The sequence below is a fragment of the Malaclemys terrapin genome, chromosome 10, assembly GCF_027887155.1.
Source record: "Malaclemys terrapin pileata isolate rMalTer1 chromosome 10, rMalTer1.hap1, whole genome shotgun sequence".
In the NCBI taxonomy this organism is placed as follows: domain Eukaryota; kingdom Metazoa; phylum Chordata; order Testudines; family Emydidae; genus Malaclemys; species Malaclemys terrapin.
This window is the reverse complement of record NC_071514.1, coordinates 31,081,705-31,094,636: the sequence shown is the minus strand read 5'-3', so window position 1 is coordinate 31,094,636 and position 12,932 is coordinate 31,081,705. Positions and strand designations below refer to the sequence as shown.

Genomic DNA, 12,932 nt, shown 5'->3' with positions numbered 1-12,932 from the left:
GGAGAATATGATAAACATCTCGTCCTTCCCCAACCTCCTTTCCAAATTCTTGTATAAGTATGTCGTATTATTAAGGACTTAAGGGGAATTATCTCATTGGCAAGACAACAAGACAGAGAGGTCACTTTGCTACAGTCCATGTCGTCTTGTTTAATTTGGGAAGTTGCCTCCTTTGTAATCGTGTGTGTGTGTGTGTGTGTGTGTGTGATATATATTGGTTTTCTCCATTGGGAGATGAAGACTCCCTGAAATGCTAAGTAACAATCCAAGCTATTAAAACCTCCAATACTCTTGCTGGTCAGGAATTATGTTTGCCTCCCACCTCTGTGCTCTAGCACACCTGGCATACCTAGCCATATCAGATGCAGTTTAAAGCAACTCAGCATGTTCTAGATTTAAATTTTCTATGATTGATGTCACACAAGACATTTTTCAGTTTTAGTTGAAAAATACAAAAAGCTAAGTGATTTGTTTAAAAAAAAATCACCATTGATGGACATGATAGAGACTTAACTCAGAATACCAAAGAATTTAGTAATCATGAGGAATTAAACAAAAAACTTGTAAAATAAATGCATCTTAAAAGAAATTTGGTGTCGAGTGTGTTGTCTATGAGGGTTTACATAGTGGAAAGATCATTTGGATGTTCCTGAGAAGGCCAGCCTGGTAATGCTTCTGCAAACAGACGCATTACCCTGATAATGGTCTAAGTATTCAATCATTTTTTAACTGTTAAATGGGGAGTGACCACAATGACCTTTGATATTTTTACATTTTCTTTCATTGGTCGGATTAGTTCTGTAATTCATACATATGAGTTTCTTTCTATCCCTTGGTATTTGGAGAGCAAATGCCAATGGGAGATTAGATAAAATAGCTTCAGAGGGAATAGATATTTTAGTGCTATATTGTATTTCCTACTGAAATTTGTATTAGAAGTTTTGTATTTTGCTAGAAGCAAAATTTGTAAAAGAATCTAATTATGGTCTGTTCAACTTCCTCAGAAAATTATACACTTGATATTCTCAAAGAATACATGAACTTCACAATCTATATTAGTGACAGTAATATTAGTTGTATCCGGAGGCCTCACTCATATTGGAGCCCCACTGCACTAGGTTCTGTTCAAATGCATAAGAACCAGCTATGGCTCCAAAGCTATTACAATCTGTGTAATGTTAGAAATAAGATGCAATAGAAGAAGCTCTCTCTTTGGAGGATGAAAATTTGGATCCAAACCAAGCAATGATGTACCCATGGATTATGGTCCTATTGAAACTGAGTTGTATAGTCCTGTTGTAGTCCCATGCAAATGTAAGAGTCTTTTCAGGATCAGGATATTCATTAGTAGGGTGTTGCTGTAAGTCAGAAGATGTTGTCTTTCAGTTCACACTTATGGCTGGGCTGAAGTCTGTAGTGCAAGATCATACTCTGGCTTATACATTTCAGGCGGGAGGTTGGGTGCATGATGTAGATCTCACCAAGGACTCCATTTTGGAAGAATTGTAGAAAAAAACATTTGCTGATTCCTGTGGGTAAATTTGTCATCATTTCTACACAGTCCCTAAACAGCTAGACACAGATCCTCGGCCAAGGCTGAGGAACACATAATAGAGGTTAGAGGAAGTGGGGAAGTGGACAGAGGTTGCCATTTAACTCCTCTGATTCAAGGCCAGCTGCAAGCAAGACCACTTCCCTGGCATAATTTAGAGCAATCTGAAGGCTGAACAAAGTGATGCCAGCAATCAGTGATCCTCAGAGACCAATATGGCAGCCTGGAATCAGGAGAACATTAAGAAGCTGTGCAGATGCCTTCTTATCAGCAGCCACGCCCCTTATGCTGGCAACAGGGGTGGATTGGTGTAGGAGCTATTACACTGGATGATCCTCCCAGGACAGTGTTGGCTGTAGGACCACTTTGCACAGGAATTTGGCATAAAGTAACTGCAGTACAGCACAGGTGCCAGGTCTGAGGGCCATATGCTGTGCGGTTGCTGAGTGCCTGCAACACCCATTGAAGCTAATGGTAGTTGAGAGTTCTTAGCACACCTCTCAGGATAAGGTGCTAGTGGGCTATGGTATAAAGAACAATAAGTAATATGATTTCATGAAGAAATATCTTGCCAACAAACTTGACTGCTCTTATTTTATAGAATTATAAAAATATACAATATCTGCATTTTAGTGAAATATTTGATACATTACCATTCAAAAGTTTACTCTTAACTACCTTTAATTGGCTTGGACATAAGCACAGTCATATGGACTGAAAATTAATTGAAGGACCTTAAATAAAATGTAATGATGAATGGCAATGTATCCAGTTGAGAGGATGTGGCTAATTGACTACTACATGGATTCTTGTTAGGCCTAAGTATTTTTCAGAATCTTCATTAATCTTCAGCAAAATCATGAAATTCATGGCTGATGGTAATGAGGAGGAGGAGATCTGAACACAGTAATGACCCAGAAATAATACAGTGTGGCCTAGAGAACTTGGAGAAGTGTGCTGGCCATGACAAAACAAGACTGAATGTGGAAAAATGCAAGCTGGTGGCTGTCACAGATCCATGGGTCTGCTCTGTGCCCTAGCCTATAACCAGTCCCTCGGGAGTGACCCCTTAAGTATGCCAGGCTCCAAAGCCCCATGCAGTTCCATAGGGACAGGACTCCAAAACGGAGCCTTCAGGTGCCAGTGAACCCTGTCTACCTTTGTGGCTCCCAGCAGCAAGTCCAACAGAGCCAGACTCCTTGGGGAGGCTTGTCCTTTACTCGTTCAGGGCACAATGCTCCCAGTAAGTATTTGCAGCAACAGCAGGCAGCTTTTTCAAAACAAGATAATTTATTAGTCAGCTGGCATACAGAATCTGAAATTCCTCAGGTTAGCGTGGAGTAACAAAGGTTAAGATGGAGCTCAGCCTGGCCAATGTCCGGGCTCTACCCAGCCAAGCTGCTGTAGAATTTTGGCCCTGTCTCTCTGTCCCTTTTTCCATGTGTGCGCACGTGCGTATGTGCTGTGTCTCTGTGAGCTCAGCTCTTAACACAGCCACCTGACACCTTTCTCCTTTGTTCTCATGCTGGAGGCCTTTGCTCAGCTTCCTTGCACAGGTAAGGAGAAAGAAATCTCCTTCCTCTTAGGTATTTGTCGGTAGGTGTATGTCGTGGCCACTGGGGTTTCCATTTGTCTCTTCAGCGCCTCCATTCAAAGTTTAGTCTTTATTCAGCTTGTTAATGATTCTGGTTTCCAACCAGGCTGCTGAGTCACCACCTCATCCCTTCCCTGTATGCTCAGTGCATAGCAATGCAAAGCCCAGAGGAATACTGAGGCGTGCAGAGGAATCATAAAAATATTACCAACATTTCCAGATTTGTCACAGGGGCAAATAACAGGAGAGAGAAATCTGAACTGCATGAATGGGATTGTGAATATAAATTTTGAAGAGACTTAGTGATGTGATATTGAAAGGACAGTGGAATTTTGATCATATATAGAGACATCATATCACTTGGCCAAGGAGGTCACTGTCCCTCTCTACACAGCTCTAGTGCAACTGCACCTCCACTATTGCATTCACATCTGGGGACTTCATCACCTGGGAGATATTGACTAACTGGAGGGAGTTGAGAAAAGAATAACAAAAAGGATTAGGAGACTGGCAATACTGTCTTATGAGGAAAGAGACAAAGAGCTAAATACCTCTGTCATGTTGTCCTAGTACCAATGAATCTCCTAAGGTTCTTTTTGGCTAAGCAATGATTATGGAAGAGACATAACAGTCTGCAAATATTGGAAGGCAGTAAACACCAAGGAGGTAGAGGAGTAAGGAATAATGAGAGGAAATTCTGACAGATTGAATAGATGCAAAAAAAAAAGTGACATCCCCATTGCTTGGTACACTTATAAATGGAGTAGATAAAATACTAGCGTATGTCCTGAAGGGAACAAGCTACACTGGTAGGGAGATGGACTAGATATGTTCTGTGATTCTGAGGTTTATATAATACCAGCCCTTCAACTTTAGTCTGCTCCTCATACATTTTCATTCTACTGACACTCCCTGAATTAGGTGTGAAGATTTTATGTGAATGTTTTCAGAGGGGATGCAAAATGCCAGGACTTTGGCAAGGTTACAATATTTGGATTGCACCTCCTAGTGCAATGCCCCCACACAATATTCAGTTATTCTCTCCTGACAAATATAATACACATTTTAATATTAATTTTCATTATATCTGAATCACTCTGATAAGCTCATGATTCAGGTTTCCTCTGGAAAGAAATGAGCGAGTGGGTGCCAAAGCAAGAGGGAGTCGTGAGTGAAGAATACATGCTGCTCTTCACAATTTTATAGCATGCAGCATGTGTCAATAGCTTATAGACTGATCAGATGTTGCTTTTTTTCTCTGTTAATGCTACTTGTTCACATTGAGCTGTTTGTACATTTTCCTCTTCTTGTTCTATTACAAAATTCTATCTTGTGTTAAATTAAAATCAGATTAAAACTGGAAGAAATTTGGTCTAAAATAGTGGTACAAGTCTAGTGCATCTATCCTCAGGGTTTTACGGTGAAGTCATTTTCTGGCAATGGGTTGTATGGTATTTCAAGTACAGTACATGGCAATCTTACTATCACTCTGTCAAAATCAGACCGTAGCATGAATTTGAGCCACGCATGTTGGGACCTGATATTCCAACAGATACGTGATGTATGCTATCTAGACTTCAAAGACGTTTTTTTCTTTTGTGACTTTCTGTTTCCATGAAACATGTGGAAACAGTCCTAGTGTACACATGAGTAAAAACGAGAAATATGTGACCCTAAAGTTTGATGGGAAATTCTAGACACATTAAAAGAGAAAAGATCTCCTCCTTACCCAGAGAAGAATATTCCTTGCTTTTGAGAAACTTATGATGTTACACTAATTCCTTCTGAACTGGCTTTTCGGGAGCATATGTAAACTCTAACACTGATTCGGAGGAAAGAATAGTGATAAAAATACTTATATCTAGTGCAAATGGTAGCTGATGATCTTTGTAGATTCATCCAAAATACTGAGAGGGAAATAAAGGAATATTTAACTTGTACTGCTAGAATTTAGAAATTTCATTTACATCTCATCCTTTTGGAAATGCTTCCGCAGATTCCATAAAATTTTACGATATGGTAAATGTTGTTGCTGTATATTGAAAACATACCTGAGCTCTTAGTGTGCTAAAAGTTTGTTTTATGTATTTGCAAGCATTTTGGGGCAGGAGCTGTCTTTTTGTTCTGTGTTTGTACAGTGCTTAGCACAATGGAATCCTGAGCTGGGACTTCCAGGTGCTACTGCAAGACCACTTATTATAATAATAATAATTAATAATCATTTAAAATAATAATCTCCAACTCCAGCCCAATTGTGGGCTCAGAACTGGATTCTGATTTGTTTGGTTATCATATTTAGGTTGTTATTATGTGGCTGTTACCATGGGATCTAAGTACCTTTTTGTGTAAATAGATGCATTTATTTTTGGCACTTCTTCCAACTGACAGATGTCTTTTGCAGACTAGCTAATCTCACTGTAAAAACAACATGAATTGTGAGAGCAATATTAAAACGGTGGCATATTTAATCATAATAAGGTTCCTGCACTGCATGTTATTTCCACATGATTTTGACTTCTGAGCTTTATATAGCATACGACATTGATAGTTGTGGAACAGACCCTATTACCAGTTCAAAATCATTTCTGTTAGATTTCCTCGTGTTCTTAGATCACCCGTGAAACTTCTGTTAGGACATTCAGGGACACTGTTGTCTGTGGTCTGTTCTCTCCTTTACACATGGAGATTAATGCATTTAACTCCCTTTAATACTAACAGGAATTACGGCTGAAGTCCATGTCTTCAGCACCAACCATACCGCGAAATGAGCTTTTGCTTAGTGGACCAAAGTGACCAGTATGGAGATTGTAAACTCTGTGGGGCAGATTCTGTCTTTTGTTCTATGTTTATATTCTATCTAGCACAATGGGGTCCTGCTCCACAACTGGGGCCCATAGGTGCTGCCACAATACAAATTAATAATCATAATAATGATTAATAATAACTAATAATCCATTTTCTCTCTCTTGCCTCCACAACTTGGATGTCAGGCAAGGGGCAGCTATACAATTGATTGCAGCCATTACTAATAGCCCACAACATTCCCACAACCCCACATGGGATTAGTAGCCAATGAATTCACACAATTTGGAGATCCGTTGGCTACACACACCCATAAACTTCCTTGTCAAACAAAGGGTAGAGAGTCTACCTCCATGGTTGTCAAGTATCAGAGAGGTAGCCGTGTTAGTCTGAATCTGTAAAAAGCAACAGAGGGTCCTATGGCACCTTTAAGACTAACAGAAGTATTGGGAGCATAAACTTTCATGGGTAAGAACCTCACTTCTTCATGAGGTTCTTACCCACGAAAGCTTATGCTCCCAATACTTCTGTTAGTCTTAAAGGTGCCACAGGACCCTCTGTTACCTCCATGGTTGTTCACCTTTTCACTCTACCCCCACATCAATCTACCAGTTCCCACGACATTTTGGGTTTCCCACCGCATGATGATTTCATCCTAGCTGTGTAAATCCTCACAGATTTAGAACATGCTTTTATGGTTCTTCTAGTATTTGTTATTGCGCTTTCTCTTTTCCATCTCTCCCTGTAATAAGAGGTCAGACTGGAGTATGTTCTTGACTTGAATCCTAACTCAGTACTGTCTTCAGAGTGTAACACTGTGATCTTTTTGGTCATTTTGCCTCATTCAATTATGAGAGGAATCTCTGTGTGCACGTGTTTCATTTTGCTCCAAGCTTTTTGGTGTTTTTACGTTAAGATGTACAAAAAAAAACAGTATAAAAGAAAAGATCTAGTATATTTTTTAGCCTTTGTCATCTAAGTCCAAATACTCATTCACTCTTTGGAAATAATATCCAAATTCACTGAGTTAAAGTGTGAGGTCAGCCTAAGAAATACTGAAGCGAGTTTAAAATAATCTTCTGGGAGAGACAAAGAGAGAGACAGTTTGGGGAAAATGAATAATGGGAAATTACATGACCTGGGATCTGTTAAATCATATACACTGGGAACAAATAACTTCTCAGCAATATTCACTTTCCCTTTCAACCTCCTTCAATTTGCACAGTTTAATTAGCAATCACAGTAGACTGGGAATCACACCACTATCGCAAGGTAAATTGTGAACTAAAAAGTGACTTTTATTGATGTAAGAAATATTTTAATATTTAAGATTAAATTTCTAGATCCCAAAGATAGTAAAATTCTTCACAAATGTCATCTATACAGGGAACATTTCACCTACTTTGGAAATGCAACCCCCCTAGAATAATGTGCACCTACTCGTTAACAGCTCATAGAGCTGCTAGTCAACAGTTTAGGACAGAAAGTGAAGGAAAATTCCATAGCATGAAGTTGATGAGGGAATTTTAGGTAGAAAGAATGTATCCAAATTATTACTTGATCAGGAAATCAGTGTTTACCCCCTGAGTCTTCTGAGGTGTCCCTGGGATCTTTGATTGCCACAGATAGTAAGCACTTCTTTGTTGTCTCATCCAAAAGAAAACACATCCAGCAGCCTAAGGTCTCTGAGTCCACTCCTAACCACATGCTGAATCATTGGTTCAATACTCACACAAAGCAAGGATTGCTACTTCCTGAGTAGCCAGCACCACTTCCTGCTGCATCATGGTTTTTCCCTAGAGTTCCCTTACCCAAGTAGTAGGAGTAATAGTAGCAGCAGTATTACATAGCACATCCTTCCCTTATGGAAGGTGATTATAGAATGGTGTTATAATTTTTGAGGGAAGGGGCAGCCTTTACAGTCATAGGATATGTGCATAGGATTGGTATATGGATGAAGGAGACCCTCAAAATATAGAAGTGGAAGGAAAAGTCTTTGGACCTCTACTGATCTGACAATTGAAATTGCCATTAAATCTTTTGATGAAAAGAAATGAAACATTTGCAAAAACTTTCATTAAAAAATTGTTTTGATTTCCCCCCCCCCCAATCTCTACCAGCTAGCATCTTGTGTTGCTACCTTCCCTATCTGAGGTACTTGTGCACCTTCATCCCAGTGGTGGCTGCATTTCTTTGTGGCTGTGTGGATGTTCTTGTAAAGCATGTTGAATTCCATCAGAAGGAAAGTGCACTATCCTGTCAAAATATATGAACTAGATGATGATATAATTCATGGTACAGAGAGGATAATTCTGATTCCCCTCGTTTACATTAATGTGTGTTCAAGTTGCCATATCACTGAAAGACAAGAAATAATCTGCCAATTAAGCAAACGTGTATTGCTTAAAAAATTGAAAATATGCATTTGAAAAAATAGATCTAATTTCTGTGAATTAGTTTGATATATTTCTTTCTCTTTCTTTTGTATTGCGATATAAATTATTTCTCTGAATTCTCAACAAAAAAAAATTAAAATATGCAGCTGCTATATATATCCTCACCTTGGAGATTTGTTTTTTGCTTCAGTTTTCTCAAAAAGTCTGTAATAAGGAAATAAACCTCTTCAGTGAGACATGTGAAGAATAGACAAACAGTGAACCATTGCTTCTGGCTACCCATTTGTCTGTATCTTTTGGATGGTCGCTTACGGTCACAGATTTCTATAAAATGTTCTTTTAAAGAAGGGCACTCAAGGTTCAGTTCACTTCCACTCTTTGTATTGCTTTCTGAAAACTTTCAAAGCCACTGTCTCAGCAGCATTTTCTATAGACAGTTGATTTATTTCACAAGGTACAGACTCCTAGTCAGTGGTTTTTCTGACTTTTTCTGTGTTTTACAAAGGCAAGAGGATATAGCATTGCTTAGGAAAAATCCATTTTCTCCAAGTAAGGCTCTATAAATGGCATTTATTTAACTGAATGTTGATCACAACATAAATCTCATAGACTTATCATTCCGGAGGTGCAGGAGAACTGGAGGGTGAAGTGCAGAAATTGTCTCAGTAAAAGATATGGAAGGTACAATATAAGAGTGATGCACTGGAATTGTTCATGCACTTCCTATACTTCTAGATAAGATTTTTCAGCTAATTCCTCGCACACAGTTTAAATATTACTTTAGAGAATTACACAATCTATAGAAGTTTTGCATGCTAAACATAAAAGGGACCGATATTCAGTTATTTGTATGTCAGCTAGAAATCTGGACCATGGCCCTTATGACAGAGAAAAATCTCTCCTTAACTCACACCATTCCCTATTTTCAAAAAATGACAGTATTCTGCAGCTATCTGTAACTGTACCAAAGCATTCGTGCAAGATGTAGCATTTGGGGCCATTACTATAGAACACTGAAGTGCTACTTTTTTCCTGGTATATGAGAGAGACAGACAACAGAGAGACTGAACACAGAAAACCTTTATTGATCCTGAATATGGGATCTGTTTTCACCATGACAAAACATTAACAATGGAATGCTGTATCCTGTGTAATAGGACATGCGTTGGTTAATACATTTCTTGGTGAGATGGAAAAGTGAACAGTGATGCAGTAATATTTATAGGCAAAAACATTATTTAGGTTAGTCAAGACTAGAGAAAACTGTGAAGAATTCTTGTAGGGACCGAACAAAACTAGGTGAATGGACGGTAGGATGGCAGATGAAATGCAGTGTTGCCAATGCAAGCTAATGCACACTAGAATAATAATTTTAATTTCTCAGACACATTACTGGGATCTAACCAATCAGGAAAAAGAGCTGGTTATCATAGTGGATAGCTCAATGCAAACTTTTTATCAATGTGAAGCAGTGGGTAAAAATACAAACAAAAATTCAGTGTATATATAAAGAAGATTGAAAACAGTACTGAAAATATAATGTTATTTTATAAATTATGCTTATTATAGTAATTATTATACTAATATTATACTACTATTCATATTATATTTACAAGTTACACTGTATTAAATTCTAATTATTATGCTAATATTGCTATATTGCTTTTATATACATCAGTGGTACAGTGTTCACTCACCTGATTAACTGTGTTCAGTTCTAGTTACCCTATCTCAGATAAGGTCTAGCATTGACAAAAGGGGTTAAGAGATGGGTGACAGAATTATTAGAGGGATGGAAAAACCTGAAACAAATATTGAAAAAGATTAGGGTGACTGAAGTAAATGCAACTCCCCACCAACTCACCCCATTGACTTCAGCAGGGCAAGGATTTCACCTTAGGAATGTTTTTCGTTTGGAGTTAAAATGAATCAATGAAGACAGAAAGGGGTTTTGAAATAATGTTGTAAATAAGTAAATCCCATTGTACATAGATTTGTGATTCCACATCCTTCAAGATATGAACCAAAAAGTTCTATTTGTGCATAACAATAAGAAGGGCATGTGTGTCACTGTTCACTTTTCCATCTCACCAAGAAATATATTAAACAATGTGTGCCCTATTACACAGGATAGCGCATTCCACTGTTAGTTTGGGAGAATGTCTAGGCTGCAGTGCCAATGTTAATTTGTCATAGGTCTTACTCATCATGGAATCTATATGCTGTGTATGTTTTAAATAACAATCAATTAGCTGGGTACAATTTCCTCTCTGACTGTCTCTCTCCCTTCTTGCCTATCATCTTCAGATTTTTAATGTATTGTGTTATTCCCTTTTACCTCCATTTGCTGACAGCTTCTCTGCCCACTAATGTGTCAGACATAATACAAGGCGAGGATTCAAAATGACTTAATGACATGAGGGTTAGTAGGAAGGAGAAAACAACAATACTACTAGAAAAACTGCAGACAGAGGAAATACAAACTTATGTAAAATTTTCAATAGTTCTTACTATTGTGGTGACTGAATGGCCTCCAAGACCGAGTTCAGCCAAGTCGAATAGAGGGCTCAGTTTATCTGCAGAACAGAACATATGATAGCTTTGTTCTTGAAGTCTGGATCAGAGATTAATCCATGTGTACAACAAATGAAAAACCTTTTTGGCCTTGTTTGTGAAGGTGCTGACCACTTGTAGCTCCAACTTTTGTTTTGGAGAAACTTGGAATGTCCCTGTTGCTGCTGCAACTTCTGGGCTGCTAGATGCCAGAATATTTTTGGTTTTGAGTGTTCTGTATACTTTCCACCCTGTATCTCAATACGATGAAAACATTTGTGTTTGTGTACAGATACATATGTACGGTATATATACATGTATGTGAAGAATGTAGAATCTTTGAAAATCTGTATTTGGGGGGAGTCTAATTCATTTTTGGTACCACAAATCTTTCTTTTTTAAAAGTAATTTTACAAAGTTGTTTAGATTTCTGAAACGACGTTCTCAGGAATATGTATGGCCCTCTAGATGTAAATGTTGGTTTAATGCTTTCTATTTATCATGTTGACTTTTGTCCTTGTGGCACTTGATACTACTAGCTATCAGTATATGGACCTTGTATGAATCTTATAGGTACTGACCTGGGTGCTCGATTGAACAATTATAAATTACAAGTCTCACCTTATGTGTCACAAGCATTGTAGATGTAATTTTTGCTGCTTGCCTAAGCTTTGTACTCTATAATCCTCTTGGGTAACAGTGATTAGAAAATTTAATCTAGGTTTTCACTGCAATGCACATGGCACCTAGATTCCTCATTTGTCTCTTCTAATGGATGTCCAGCAATTATGGCATTTTCCATTCTCTGTCTTTGCTGGTGCCTTTCAGACATGAGATTATGAGTAGAACAGAAACTGTCTGAAGATCACCCCAGATAGGATTGACATCATTCTAATTTGCTAACAGTATCGTCTGCGTACTTGTCTCCTCCAAGATCTTTTTGTAGGCAATTTGTTCATTTTGGCCACCTTTGAAGTTAAGGACTCTGGTCTAGTAATGGATATGATCTGATGTACAGAATTATCTTCTTACTTTGACACAAAATGTCATATCAACAACAACTGTGAAATATTACCAAATAACTCCCCTTTCTTGGACAGCTAGATGTTAAAAGGCCATTTTGCTCTTTCATCATGTAGAGAAAGTATTATAACTTTCTTTCTGGTGTCATTAAAATAAGCTTAATTGTATATAAAATATGAAGGGAGAAAAAGCTGACATGTAGAAGTCTTTTCAAGTGCTCAAGAGCTTAAATTGACCTCCAATTAAATTTTGCATTGTTTTTCTAAATTCCTTTCTTTTCATGCATGACACTTTCCAAACTTTATTTTAAGTTACTTTCTCATTATGAGCTTTAGAGCTACTTAGGCTATTGTTGAATGTTCAAAATATAGGCTGGGGGGTAAATTGGTTAAAGCTGCATTTTTTAAAAAATGTCTGTAAAAGCAAAAACATTAATGACCAGATATTTTGACTTAAGAATTGCTCTTAGTTTGATATGTGTTTTATTCTGCTAGTGCAACATGAGGTTTTGTCACTGCACTGTATATAGTACTCCGAGCTCAATCTAGCTCATGTCAAAGTCGATGGAAAGATTCCCATTGACTTCAGTAGGAGTTAGATCAGATTCATTACGAGGTCATCATAAATGAAAGAGTCAGATGTTCAGTAGTTTATTCTGTAGTCCTGTATAGCATTTTGACTTTCATGGTCTCTTGTCTTAAATGTGAGCTGCTTGCATTGCTTCTTTTTTGTATGACTTCAGAAACAAACGTCAAAGCTGGGCAATAAATGGACAAGAAAATTAATTTGAAGGAGATTCCTCATCTCTTCCCTACCCACACCCTAGTTTTTTTCTTTGTTTTTATTTTCTTTTTGTGCATATTTTGATACTGATTAAAAGACTTAGAGGCACCGGTTTAGAGACTGAAGTCCTCTCTCCACAAGGCAGGTATGACATTGGTAACAGAAGTGCCAGCTGCCTACACTGCCGTACCAATGTGCCTCAACCTTTACCTGGGAGGTGTGGGGGAAT

General features: G+C 38.0%; 1 protein-coding gene across 4 annotated transcripts in view; it reads left to right on the top strand.

The window, feature by feature from the left end:
* OTUD7A (OTU deubiquitinase 7A) overlaps positions 1 to 12,932 on the top strand; it is a 275,367-nt gene that overhangs the window by 232,212 nt on the left and 30,223 nt on the right. The window lies entirely within an intron of this gene.